Consider the following 14707-nt stretch of genomic DNA (forward strand, 5'->3'; position numbering starts at 1 on the left):
GAGGCGCTGGCGAACCTGGAGCTCGTCTCATAATGAACCGAAACTCAGCGTAGGCCTATAAGGTAGCCTAGCCTATTGCCTCACAGACCTGAGACATATAGATAGCTTGAAATGTCTGCAAATGAAAAGCAGAACAATTCTTCAAAACAAAAGAAAACAGACTGCGCTGCTTATGTAATTCGTATGAAAATGAAATGTGCATTTCTCTCTGGCGCTGCGAAGATCGCGAGTCGTCAACTTCATCTGTCTATAGCCGACACTGACATAAAAAATAACTGTTTTATTAGTTAACAATTAAAATGTCTCCTGCTATATTGAACATATTTGCCTGTTCCTTACAAAACACTGACAGTGGGGTTTTTGACTTTTTTTTTTTTGTTGTTGTTTTGAGCAGCTGCAGACAAATTCTTTCGACACACACACACAATATTGATAAACAGGATTTTTTTTGTTGCTTTTTTAATACAATTAAAATTTCATTTAATTTATTGTTTAATAAAATTATAAGCCTATTATTTTTAGATTATTAACAGCAACAACAGCTGTAAAGATGAAGTTGACGATCGCCATCTCCGTATGTGAACGCACATATGAGAGAAATGCACATCATTACACAACCAGAGAGTAGCCTATTTCTTTTTGTTTTAAATTGTTAAAAAGACAATTTCAAGCTTTCTTAAGATATATTTCATGTATGTGAGGCATATGCTGAGTTTCGTTAAGTTAGGATGAGATGCGCTCCTGTTTACGAGCAGTGCAAGTGACCGCGCGGGCGCCTCTATGATTGTGTTGTCTGCTTTCTGCTATATTTGGTATTTTATTGATAAATTGGTTGATAAAAAAAATTTAAATTAAGATACAATTTATACAAAAAGAAATTCACTTAAAAAAATCATTTTCTGCAAAACAAAACTTAATTAAGTGGTCAAAATCATGTCTGGACTGAGTGGCTAGCGTGCGTGCTGCTCTGCAGTTGTATAGTGCCATATTACGCTCATGACTTGGCAGGCGGAAGAACAAGTAGTTCCGACTAAGTTGGCAATATTCAGATAAACGAGGGTAATTGTGGTTACTTTCCGCTGTATTTCTATTTCCAATAAACTACATATTTGCTCCTAATTATCAATCTCACGAGTCACGAAAAAAAAAAAAAAAAAACATCTCAGAAAGTGCACTATCGCGCTGCGCTGGACTTCCCGTATCAGCTCCGCTTATGAAGCCGCGATCTAATCCTGTTAACATGAAATAAGCCTCTGCTCCCGAGCAGGTTTGAGCTTGCGCATCTGTTGCTATGACAGCAAGTCCAGGATGAGCTTCGAAGAACCAAACGATCCAAGATCATGCCAAATCGCCAACAATCAAATCCAGCTAACTGAGTTAGCGACCTACGAAGAACGAGCCCCAGGCCAGAAGCTTTGGCTCAGTTTGGCTAGCTTACGTTTTCTGAAACTAAGGGAATTGTTAGTGGGTATGGGAAGGAAGGAATGAAGATGTATTTCTTCATTTTATTTTAAATTATATATTATACTATATTAATAGTATTTCTAGTTACGTTAAGGCTACATGCATGTATAAAAAGAAGAGTGCTCTGGGTAATATTTTATATCCTGTCAAAACATTAATCATTGCCATTGCATTTGTATTTTTCAAAGATGTCAGGGAAAAAGCAAAAAGATATTTTATTGTCAAGTGCCCTCACTTTTGTGAGGTTCAACCCTGCAGTTTCCCCCACTTGAAAGGGTATGCTTGCCTCTGAAGGTTTGGACTGGATTTTACTCAATGACCAGGAATCAATTCTTTCTTTTCTTTCTTTTATTTGATAGTTGTCGTGGTCAAAAGCAGGTAAAAAACCTTAAACACAAACACAAGTGGGTCAATAAAAAAATACAATAAACCCAAATAACCATAATAAGACATCATAACAAACGATCAAATACTTAATTTTAAACACTAGAAATTAATCTTGACAATAAGTAAAAAAAGAAACCTCATATCTAAAGCACCCAAATAAATTGAAGACACTTTTAAAACACTACTCAAATGAGTTTAACCTTAAACTCTAGCAGCGTTAACACAATACACAATCCCACACTTTCAACTTTTACCCTTTTAAAATCTTTACAATACATTTCTTTTAACTGTACTTTTAAACCTTCATGATGTTAAATGTATAACATTTTAGCTTACAATTCAAGCACATGATTTTTTTTTCTTTTTTAAATACACACATTTTTCCCCAAGTATAACTATATGATTCACTTAAATGTTAAAATCCACCACACTGCACAAACGAATGCTCACCGACTCCTTCCTTGTACAAACAAGCTTTAGTCCTGCAGTATCATTTCCAGGCCCGGTTTCTCCACACATCTTCCCAGTCTGCTTACCATGCTGTGAGTGAATTCCCCTAATCACCAGATTCTTCCCACCTGGTGGCTAACTAGCTTCTTCTTCTTCTTCTTCTTCTTCTTCTTCTTCTTCTTCTTCTTCTTCTTCTTCTTCTTCTTCTTCTTCTTCTTCTTCTTCTTCTTCTTCTTCTTCTTCTTCTTCTTCTTCTTCTTCTTCTTCTTCTTCTTCTTCTTCTTTTTGATTGGCGGTTTGCAACTATTTCTTGTGCATTACCGCCACCACTGGACTGGAGTAGGCACGGGAGTTACTAGCTATTCCCAAACTAAATACCAGCACGTTAAACTAAAAAAAAACAAAAAAACAACAAAAAAAAACCAACCAAAAAAAAACACTTATATCCTTTTTAACAGGCCTGTACTTTTCAAAAAAAGAAATAATAAATCAAAATTTTCCCTTGAGCTTCTTTTCAATAGTGTTTTAATTTCTAAAGACATTTTCTTTGTTTTCAACTCATTAACAAGCCTCTGCCTTGCCTCATTGTATTTATGACAGTGCAATATTACATGCTCTACTGTTTCAGGTATATTGTTTTGGCAATACTCACAATTTCCATCTCCATGCTTTTTTATTAAGAACATTGTACTATTCAACTTTGTATGACCCAACCTCATCCTTGTTAGTATAATTTCTTCCTGTCTTGATCTGGTTATTTGTGTGTCTTTTCCCACTTTCCCTTGTATCCTATAAAGATGTCTTCCTGTGTACCCATTATCCCAAATATGTTGCCACTTTTTAATCGTTTTCGCCTTTACTATACTTTTTATTTCTGCTTTACTGTACTTTACATCTACATCTATATTGCTTTTGTCTGTTGCTCTCTTTGCATGCTCATCGGCCAGTTCGTTACCCTCTACTCCTATATGGGCTGGAACCCATAAGAATGTCACCCTCCTTCCTGATGCTTGTATTCCACTTGCCAGCTGTACAATTTCGATTAAAATATCTTCCCTTGAATCAGACCGATAATTCTGAACACTAAACATTGCTGAACTTGAATCAGAGGCAATCACTGCCTGCAGACAATTGTTAGACTCTATCCACACGAGTGCTAACCATATGGCAACCAGTTCAGCAGTATACACTGATAGGTCATCATTTATCCTTTTTGCCTTTGCTATTCCCATCTCAGGGATTACATAAGCTACCCCTACTCTCTTTTCAATATTTTTAGACGCATCTGTAAAAACCTTTACACACTCTTTGTATTTTCCTGTTATATAATTTCTTACCCCATACTTATCCACTCCATCTTTCTTTCTTTCCTCCAACAGTCCTAAATCAACCCTCAATTCTTCCAACATCCAAGGAGGCACTACTGGATATGCCACTGTAGGGCTGATGTTCAGTGACCCAATTCCCATGTTATTCACCTTATCTTTTATAACCCATCCATAACTTTTAACTTTCATACTTTCATACTACTTTCACTTCTTTCTCTTTCTCCATCTCCACACCTATGTGTACCTTTATAGGGTAGTGATCGCTTCCCACTGTATTTCCTCTTAACACCTCCCATTCACATTTGTCTGCCACATTTCTCGTGCCCAAGGTTAAATCTATTGCTGACTCTTTTCCCTTAGATACATCTATCCTTGTCCAAGTTCCATCATTAAGACATACTAGTTCCTTCTCTTCTATAAATTCTTCCAACACATTCCCATTTGCATCATCTTTATCATCCCATAAAGTGCTATGTGCATTAAAATCCCCACACCAAATAACTCTGCCCTCCAAATCTTTCCAAATTTCCTCAAGCTGGCTACTTTTTAACTGATTACATGGGTTGTAAAAATTTATAATTTTAATATTACCCTCTTTTGCCCACACTTCCACAGTGACATATTCCAATTCCTCTCCTTTCTTAATTTCCTTGTATTGCAGCCCTTTCTGTATAAAAGTCATGATCCCTCCACCTTTCCCATTCTCTCTATCCCTTCTTACTGCATTATACCCTTTTATGATAAAATCTAGCCTGGGAATTAACCACGTTTCTTGGACACATATAATATTGGGTTTTTCCTTAACATCTTCCACATACTTCTTAAACTCCTGGCCATTCGCAATTAAGCTCCTGGCATTCCATTGGAGTATTATTAACACCATTAAGAGGATCCAACCCATGACTGTGATTGTTGAGTTTCCTCAAGGGTTTCTCTAATATTTTCCCACTGTAACCCTTTTACATCCAAGTACTTCTCAGCAGTTTTTACTATAATCTTAATCCTTTCAGTCCTGCTAGTCGTCTGGGCTGAGCAGTTAATGATTTCTGCCATGAAAAGCACAAAGCCTATTTTGCTCACTATCAATGTTTCTTCCTGAATCCTGTTACACTTTACACATCCGTCATTGTCTTTACTCTTGTTCACTGCATTTTGTGGTATCTTTGGTACTCTTCTGGCTGCTTCAGCATACGTGATTTCCTGATTCACTTTAACCTTCTGAACTTCTTGCATTCGCTTGTACACTTCACACCCACCATATGCAGCACTGTGCTCTCCACCACAATTGCAACATTTTTTCCTTGCCCCTTCCTCACATTCATCATATTTGTGTTCACCGCCACATTTACTGCATCTTATTTTTCCTTTACATGCTGCTGCCACATGCCCATATCGTTGGCAGTTGAAACACCTCAAAGGGGGTGGTATGTACATCCTAACATCGTAGCTCATGTACCCTATAAAAACTTTCTCAGGAAGTCTTTCTTCTTCAAAGGTAAGCAGTACTGAGAGACTATCACATACTACACCATCTCTTTTTGTTTTTAATCTTTTTGCCTCACTCACCTTTACATTCTTTATATTTGTACACATTCCTTCCATTGATTCCTTCTCAGGGATTCCTGTTATTACTCCTCTGATTCGGCTTTGAACTTTCTCCCCTTTTACTTTCTGTCCATTTAATGCATTTGCCCTTACTGCCTTCTTTTGTTGCACCTCATCCTTACACTTTATCAATAATGATCCATTCCTTAATTTTTTCACACTATTTACATCCCCTATTTCCTTATGTATAGCTTTCGAAAGTTGTATTGGACTCCATCCATCAAAATTCACTCCCTCCTGCACCAGTGTGATAAACACATTAAACTCTTTTACTTTTTCCCTATCTTTTACCTCAGAATAATCATCTGATATTTCCAATGATTTCTTTTTCTTCCGTTTATTTCCACTCACACCCGCACCCTCTACCTCCATCATTTCCTACTCCGTCCTTCCTCCAGTCCCACGTGGCGCCCCTTCCGGCTGACTCAGGAAACGTCACCTGGCTAACTAGCTGTCTGCAGCTGGGAGCCACACCCAGTACCAAAGCACCTAGGCTGAAGGGGTGTGGTCTGCAGCTCAGCTCAACATTTATCACTCAAGTGGGAGCCCCCTACCCCTGTTATCAAGGCATCAAAATGTGCAACAAACACTTACAACACAAAACACATTTCATAAGCTGGAGTGTGTACTCTTGTGTACACACACACACACACACACACACACACACACACACCTTACTCTAATATGTAATTTGTTCACAATGTCCCACAACACAATAAAACATTATACCATTTCGACTAGTCATGATGATGATAATGAATGCGGCTGTTTACACTCAGGTACATTACCATGTTTTCTATGTACAACATTATAAATTTAATTAATAATCCCACGATTATAATGAACAACGCTTTATGGTTATTGTGTTATTGTGTATTACTCTCCATTAGGGCTTCTCCCCTAATATAACTGCATGTGATCTCACTCCAAGCTTTTGATAAAACTTGAGAACCCTGCATCCAGACTTTCACGTTTCCATGGTAATCAGTCACTCGTGCATCAAGACACGCCCATGCTCGCACCGGCGCTGTATCCATCATTTTCATAGAGGTCGCAATGAGTTCAAAATGGCAAAAAACTCTACACTACTTTTTCACGAAAAAGTCAAGCACTGTTGTCAAGTCAAGTTGTCGTGTGGTATCCGAATTGTTGCACAGTGATGAATAACTCTGCTTATTATTACAGATTAGTGTTGTCAAAAGACCTGGTACTTCGGTACCAAGTCGGTACTATTTTTTTTTTAAACGTCACGGTACCAGGTTTTCTCAAACCCGGTACTTGATGCGCGTGCATGCCTGAAGCGCGTGCAGTTGCGTCCTCTTCATAAAAGCGCTGATGGCGATCGGCGGTGCTGCTGCTGATGTGGTGCTGATGTTTTTGCGCGTACAGATACGTTATTTCAAATGGCGCGCGGCAAGCGCGCTCATAATAGAAACGGAGCGCTCGCTTTTCCATGCGCGTTCATGGATGCATAGCAACGACAGACGCCACGGGAGTACAAACGCTTGTGCGAACTGCGCTCTCCATGACGACGAGGAAGTGTGACATAGGCCTATTCATTGATTTCTAGCCCTTGCATTAGCTTTACTACTAGATATATTTATGGAGATGAGAAATAAAAAGCCGTCATTAATATCAGTCCGTCAGAAAAGCAGTTCTAGTCTTATTCTTGGCTGGATAACTCTTAGCAGGTTTAAAAAGCCCTTTTAAAGTTAAATATGAATACAGTTTTGGATTAAATAAAAGTATAGTCAAGTCAAATAAAACATATTTTATCTCCTGTATAGTTTGGTAATGCTACAATAAGATACCATTCATTAACATCACTTAATGCGTTATCTAACATAACACATTGAGTGAACAATATATTTTTACAACATTAATTAATGTTTGTGAATGTTATTTAATACAAACACTTGATTGGTCATGTTTGTTCACTTCATTCATTGTGCATTAAATAATGTTAACAGAAATAATGTTAACTTTTGATTTTAAAAATGTATTTTTAAATTAACCCCTAAAGGAGAATAATTGCGACAGTATATAACTAGGCTATTGTTTTTTTGTTAGGTCATTTTATCTAATGTTATCTAACAAATGGAATCTTATTGTAAAGTGTTTTTAATACTACAGTTTCCATCTTTGTAACTGTGATATACACTTTAATATAATTATGTAAATTTCATCTAAATTAAGCTTTGGTACCGAAATTGGTACCGAGAACCGTGGATTTTCACTGGTATCGGTACCGAATACTGAAATTTTGGTACCGTGACAACACTATTACAGATGTATGGACTCAGTTGAATAATTAACAAGTTTTGTTGGAAATTGAAAATGTTTGCTACGCGCAAACATGCGCTTATTTTCAGTCTTTCTTTTCTAATTCGTAATGTCTTTTATTTTCACAGATATGTTATCAAAGCCCTTCAAATTAGAATAAAGATGGTGATTGTTAATGCTGAATTTGTATTTTAATGCATTAATAGCCACTTGAATCATGCAGTGTTGTAACGTGTAGCCTACATGATGTCTACCATACTGTATATAATTTGGTAACACTTTACAATTAGATAAAAACGTTTGTAGATAAACTTAAAGTTGTCTTGAAAAAGCCTAACCAGAAAGTACTTTTAAAAGCTTGGAGTTTGACTTAGCCTACACAAAAAAACAAAAAAACAATTTGAAATATGTAAACAATATAGTACAATAGTGTGCAAGAACATATCTTTCTTTCTTTAAAGGGGACATAGGCTATCATGCTAAATCCACTTTTTTAGCCCTTAAATGCATTTTGTTGTATATTTGGAGTGTTTAGAAGTACAGAAAAGTTTAAATTATTCTCTTCAGGTGCTTCGTTGATATCTTTATGTTCTGTTTTGGCCTTATTTTTCAACCTGTTCCGATTTTTCTGTTATCTATGACGTTTTGTGCACTATTACGTCACAGTATTTGCAGCGGAACTGCCAAATAAGGACATTGACTTCCAGCCCAACACTTCGAGCAATCCGCCATTTTTATTTCTCGCTGCAATTTTGTAGTCCAAGCTAAAAGATGCAGAAGTTACGAGAGGGTAAGTTAAAATGTTCGGTTGTTGGAAGTAGTAACCCACACACTTCATTACACCGTCTAATGTAGATGAACTGCCGCGCTTGTGACAGGGTGCATGTTTAAAGGCCGTGTTGCAGGTTTTTTTTTCATCGAATTTGTGCAGTTTACTTGCTGGTAATAAACATTTAAACTGTTATCCATTGTATTTTATGTTGTTGGGTATCACAAAGCGGAATATAATACGAAAAAGTAGGTACTATCTTACAGCAGTTTGCAACGATTCTCCTTTCCCCCACAATGCATTGCATTACGTCACGTTGGGGAGAGAATTTACCAAAGCCCGCGGCCCGCATTAATGCCGCGTTCCAGGCAACCTGTATCCCGTGTTTTTCCAACTCGTAACTGGGAGTACATCGACCTAGTACGAGTTCACGGGTGGGAAGTCACGGGTTTGACTGCCGTTCCAGTGCACTTTCACGGGTATAAGGTTGGAAAAACACGGGTTACAGGTTGCCTGGAACGCTACAAAGTCGTGAGTCGTGGTTTGAAGTCGTGATTTACGTGCTCAAAAACCTGCCTGGAACGCAGCGTAAGAGTGACTAGAAAGACGAGTAGCAGACGAGAGTATTCAGATAACGTTAGCGCAGATTATAGATAAATACATAGATATAGACAGACAGACCGATAAATAGATAGATAGATAGATAGATAGGCTAGTATATAGAGAGATAGGCAGACAGCCAGATAGCATAACGTTAGCATAGCTAGCTAGCAGCTAGATAGATAAATATATAGAAATATATAGGTAGATTGACAATGGTGAACTACTGTGTTTGTGCTGGTGTAAAAACTCTGGATGCTGAGTGAGGCACGTCACATCTGGTCGCAGGGTGAGCTCCTCGACCAGCGACCAAAACGCACTCGCTTCCCTAACGTAACAGCACAAGCTTTCCAACGCAGTTTCCATGGGACGGCACCGCCGGCGCCCACATAAAAACACAGCGACAGACACGCGGCGGCTACGTTTGCAACAACATTTTCACCGGAGGAAGAGATAAACGCTTAGAAACACCCATATAGCTAGCATGATGCCTTTTATTTCTAGATGACAAGGACAAAGTTTACCAGTAAGTTACTACGACAAAGATTACCGGTACTTATCTGAACTAACGTCATGATCACTGCCACTAGATATAAAGAAAACGTTGATTTTTCACTCGGTGCTATTCAAGGACAGTAAAAAAAAAAAACGTGTCGTTATTGTGCATTGCTGCTCGTAGACTAGCTCCAGTGCTCATTGCTGCGTTGCTAAATGATAGCAACTCACCAGGACACTTCACCAACTCTCCACTCATTCTCCTCGGACCATGCATTTAATTATTAAGTATTTACGGCATTCCTAAATCCGAACCACTGAAGACGCAGTGGCTGAGTTTGTTTTCGAAGAGAATATTCCCCACGATCAACGTCAATGTTTGCGCGAATCATTTCACACCAGACTGCTTTACAAACGAGGGTCAGTAAAGCTGGTTTTGCTAAGAAGCTGCTCCTGAAAAAAATGTATCTGTACCAACTATTCGTGTTCCTGCTGCACCTCCAGAAGAAGAAGTGAGTGTAACGTTTTATTAACCTTTAGCCTATAATTAATATTTATATTAATCTTTGCAAATCGCTTGCTACACGCTTCACAATGTGGTGGCATTCAAGAGCGTTCAACTCGTAAATACGATCTATACGAGATGGCTTGAACGCACCATAATACTAGGCTGAGGCTACCTTTCCTCCACTTCTCCCCAACGTGACGTCATCACCGAATTGCGTAAAAAAAACGTTAATATCAAAAACGTAAAAAACGGGTCTTTGAGGCCATTTTTGGGACATTTTAAAAATTATATACATATCTTGAGTGATTTATGTACCCATTAATCGACAGTGGTGGTTAACCTGCAACATGGGCTTTAACTGAAAGAACGAGCAGAGAGAGAGAGACCCGGTCGCGCGATCTCTCTCTTCGGAGCCAGGCGAAAGTGTAAACAAGACACCATCTCCAAACTATACGCTGTCTTGCTTTCTCTCCCTCGCACATATTAATCAAAATAAATCGACACGGTGGTAAAAGGTCGGAAGACCAAAGTTTCATGTGTAAATACAGTAACACACCATTGCGATACATCCATATGAAGACGTTGTTCTGCAGGCTCGTCGTCTTCATTTTCATCTCGCTCCGGCTCCGACTCTGGCTTTAACATGTAAGGCTGGCTGGACAAGTCTTCCGTTGTTGACATTTTGTTAATAACGTGTGAATAAAAAGTTTCTGTGCCACTAGATAATCGTATCTCTGCTATCAAACTACAAAAATGGCCGAACGGGGTGGAGTTGAACCGAGTGTCACCTCTGCAAACTGGAGAGGGGGCGGGGTATGAAGTGTCTCAATTGTATTTAAAGAGACCGCACCAAAACGAGTTGATCTCAGACGCACGTCAGAAAAGGGGTAGAAAAGGGGCCTGTGGCGCTATAATAATGAGGAAATCAGACCCAAGCATTGCAGTTCCGCTTTATATAGACTACAAATGTATGATTTATATGTAAAAAGGAACGATTTAAAAGCATGATATGTCTCCTTTAAACATCCCAGATAGCAAACAGTCATTGAAACTATTGTGATGAACGCTGGGGATTTGGTTTGGTTCGGCCCATCTGAAACTTTCTGCAGCACATTTCATTGATGGCCTGAAGGAAGAGATAATTGATCTCACCTGGAGTGAGGAGATTTAAGGAGAGTGAGAGAAGCGGAAAGAGGAGCAGCACGGGACTGGCTTGTCGCGCTCGGGAAAGAAATGGGGACGTTTTGTGTTGCTCGAGACCGTTAGGGTTTGTCCGGCAACGAAGATAGCTAGCTAGACCGACCTGTGTAACTTAGTTAGATAATAGTGGGGCTGGGGTGTAGGAGCGCTGTCTACATGTTCCAGGAACGGTTAAGAGCCGTGCTGTCCAAAGAGACCTCGTAAAACCCAAAGACACTTTATACGTTCTAAAGAGAGCTGTGACGGCCAAAGAGGACTAATTCAGGCCAGAACCAGTGATTAATTGCCGTGACTGTGAGGACGGGAACAACGCTGAGGAGAGCGCGTGCTGTTGTGGACTGCCTGGCACGGCTGATTCCTTCCCTAGACCCCGGGTCGGGGTCTTGTGTCATGGAAACGGGGAAGTGTTTTATATTTTAATTAACATTGTGAGCATGTATGAATGAGTGTGTATGTTGTATTTTAAGATTTTGAGGTTTACGGCCATTATAATTCGTGTATGCTGGACTAGGGACGTGCTGATTTTCCACTTAAAAAACCTGATTGCTGTGTGATCACGATTTATATTGTGCTGTGCTGGTCTGAGGTTAATCACTACAGTGCAGTGGAGTGACGTGTTTGGAGTTTCACTTGTGTATCGCCGTTTGTCCTAGTGAGCGTACGGAGTTGATGTTTGATGAACTAAATGCTGTTTCATATAATGACTACTTTTCTAAATTGAACATTGTCAATAAAGTAATATTTTCCATTAAAGCCTGTGGTGTGGTACCCTCTGTCCTCCATTGAAAGTTAATTAAACCTCTTAAAACAAACCCCAGCTTAGAGGTTTATTACACTATGTTAAATCAACATTCCTTTTTCAACAATAAGTCATTGAATCAACATCGAACTCTGATGTTGATTCTACATTTTGCACCCTTTTTTAATATTGAAACAACGTTGAAATCCTGTCCATAGATCAACGGAATTTCAATGGTATTTCAATTATCAGGAATATTGAAACAATGTTGAAATTTCAACTAAACTAAGGATCAACGTGATTTCAATGGAATTTCAATCGTTTTTAAATGTTAATTTTAAATGTAATACCATAATTTAAATAGCCTGCTTTATCTACAGCCAGTAGTAATAGAACATTTGAAATCTCGTATAAAACACTGAACACACCACACTAAAACAAATTCATTTTTATTAGCCTTTTTATTTAATTATTTGTACTCTTAATTTACACTTCAATGTCCTCTGATGCCGAATATTTTGTCATCCAGTCCTTCCTGCCAGGTCTGGCGCATAGCGCAGCCACTTTTGCACAGCCTGTGGGTGACGGCAGCTGTCCCCATCTGCTTAGTAGAGCATCTAAAACAGAAAATAAAATCACAATGCAAAAAATTAGCATTTAAGTTAAACAGAACACATATTTAAACACTTGGAACAAATTCAAATTCAATATAGGCTAAATAACTGGATACTTATAACTAAGTAAATAGTTTGTATTGATTAGAGTTACCAGACAAAAGATTTCTTCCGGTTGACTAATTGCACATTTATATTAATTTCTGCTTAAAGGGATACTCTACCGAAAAATGAAAATTCTGTCATTATTTACTCACCCTCATGTTGTTTCAAACCTGTATGAATTTCTTTCTTCTGCTGAACAGAAAAGAAGATATTTAGAAGAATATGTCAGTAACCAGACAGTTTTAGATACCATTGCCTTCCATAGTAGGAAAAAAATATACTATGGAAGTCAATGGTATCTAAAACTGTCTGGTTACTGACATTCTTCTAAATATCTTCATTTCTGTTCAGCAGAAGAAAGAAATTCATACAGGTTTGAAACAACATGAGGGTGAGTATATGATGACAGAATTTTCATTTTTCGGTAGAGTATCCCTTTAAATACTGGGTGCGTGTAGCATACCCCCGAGCACATGCGTAAATCTCACCGCAAATCTCAGGCAAAAACAGGCTAATAATAATAAATAGGCTATGTCTTTAAAATTAAGGAGGCATTTTAATTGTTTCTATATGAATGTGGGGCTAAGCCCCCCCTTGACGCCAGGCCTGGTTGTCAGGCGCTGACAGTGCGCGGCTGCGAGCGCGCTTCCCCGCGCTCAGAAAAGGTGCATGTCAGAACAGAACGCCAATGAAATGTTTTCCTCAAAAGCAGATCTTGGAGAAGATCATCAAAAATCGTGATATCGCATAAGCACTAGTATAAAACGACTGTTATCATTTCTGAAAACAAACACAATTGAGTTACAAAACTGTATCGCACGCATATCGCAGCCCTGCTCGAGAATTATTAATATTTTGTATTTGTATTACGACGAGATGGTCTAAACGGCATTTCGTGGCGGTGCTGTGCTAATAGATTTCACTAGCAATGGGTACAGACATTTATTTTGAGCTATCACAAAAATAGACTGGACTCGGAGGTTTTGCTAACTTTATAACCTAGAAGAGAACCACAAAGTAGCTACGTTTGGCAGATTTTGACACATGGTAAAACAAAAATCTATTTCAGTGACCAGCACTGCGTCGGTTACTACACTAACCATCATGTTAACGATCAGCCTAACAGTATGATTAGGTACAAGTCATTCATATCGAACATTAAGCAAGCTTACCTGTACGCTTGTGCCAAGGGTCCAGAAATGAGCGGTGTCCGGTGCAGTACGTTGGTGTTGATCTCTCGGTCAACCAAAAATCGATAGATTTTCAATCACATTTCCCGGTCAACTATATATCGATGCATTTTCAATCATATTTCCCGGTCAACTATATGTCGATGACTTTTCAACAATGCGTCGTTTCCCGGTCAACTATAAATCAATGACTTTTCAACACATTCAGCAATCGCCCGTTAAACCAAATATCAATGCTTAATCAATCATAAAGATAACTATAGATCAATGTTGTTCCAATATTGTTGCCATCAACATTAATAACATCAGGTTTTCATCGATATGGTAATGGTGATTCAACATTTATTTTACATTGAAATTTCAATATCAACCATAATGATGATTCAGATGGAAAAACAATGTTTATTCAATGTTGGCTTGCTGTCTGGGATAAATAACACATAAGCCAATTAAGCAAAAACCTGTCAACAAAGGTCTGAAAAAACAAAACAAAACAAAACAAAAACATGCTTGACATTCAGTCCCCCTCACTTTTAGATTGTATTTGTAATCCCCAATCACTCTTTCTTTAGGGAAAATTCTAAAGAACTTTCTATAGAAACTTTCTGATGTGTCTGTAATGTATAATAACATTGGCTCCAGAAAACAGGTGTTCAAATGAACTACGAGTCCACAAGTGCTCAGTATTAGAAACATACTAACCTGTTGGACTGTAGCCGGAGTCAGAAGAGCAGCTTCTCCTGGATCGAGTCTGAGAGATGATGTGTCTGACAGATTTCTGTCTTATATAAAGCTCTTCAGAGGGCTGGACAAACACACACAAGCCTCAACAGACCCGTCAGTGCAATGCTTCATTCATGTGAAAGGTATTTGGCTCTGTTCCTGTTTTCTCTATATGCAAATTTCTCTGCTATAGGCCTATGCAAAGTTCACACTACATATTTTTAAGAGTGAAATGTAAGCAGTTTTC

General features: G+C 38.5%; 1 protein-coding gene across 1 annotated transcript in view; it reads right to left on the reverse strand.

Moving 5' to 3' along the window:
• Window positions 1–14491, reverse strand: part of LOC307164979 (uncharacterized protein) — a 36067-nt gene extending 21576 nt beyond the window's left edge. Inside the window, exon 1 of the mRNA XM_079882231.1 lies at window positions 14440–14491. The gene's annotated coding sequence lies outside the window, so the exon portion shown is untranslated. The remainder of the gene's footprint in view (window positions 1–14439) is intronic.
• Between the last annotated feature and the right edge of the window lie 216 nt (window positions 14492–14707).

Source organism: Squalius cephalus (assembly GCF_949319135.1).
Source record: "Squalius cephalus genome assembly, chromosome: 9".
NCBI classification, from domain to species: Eukaryota; Metazoa; Chordata; class Actinopteri; order Cypriniformes; family Leuciscidae; genus Squalius; species Squalius cephalus.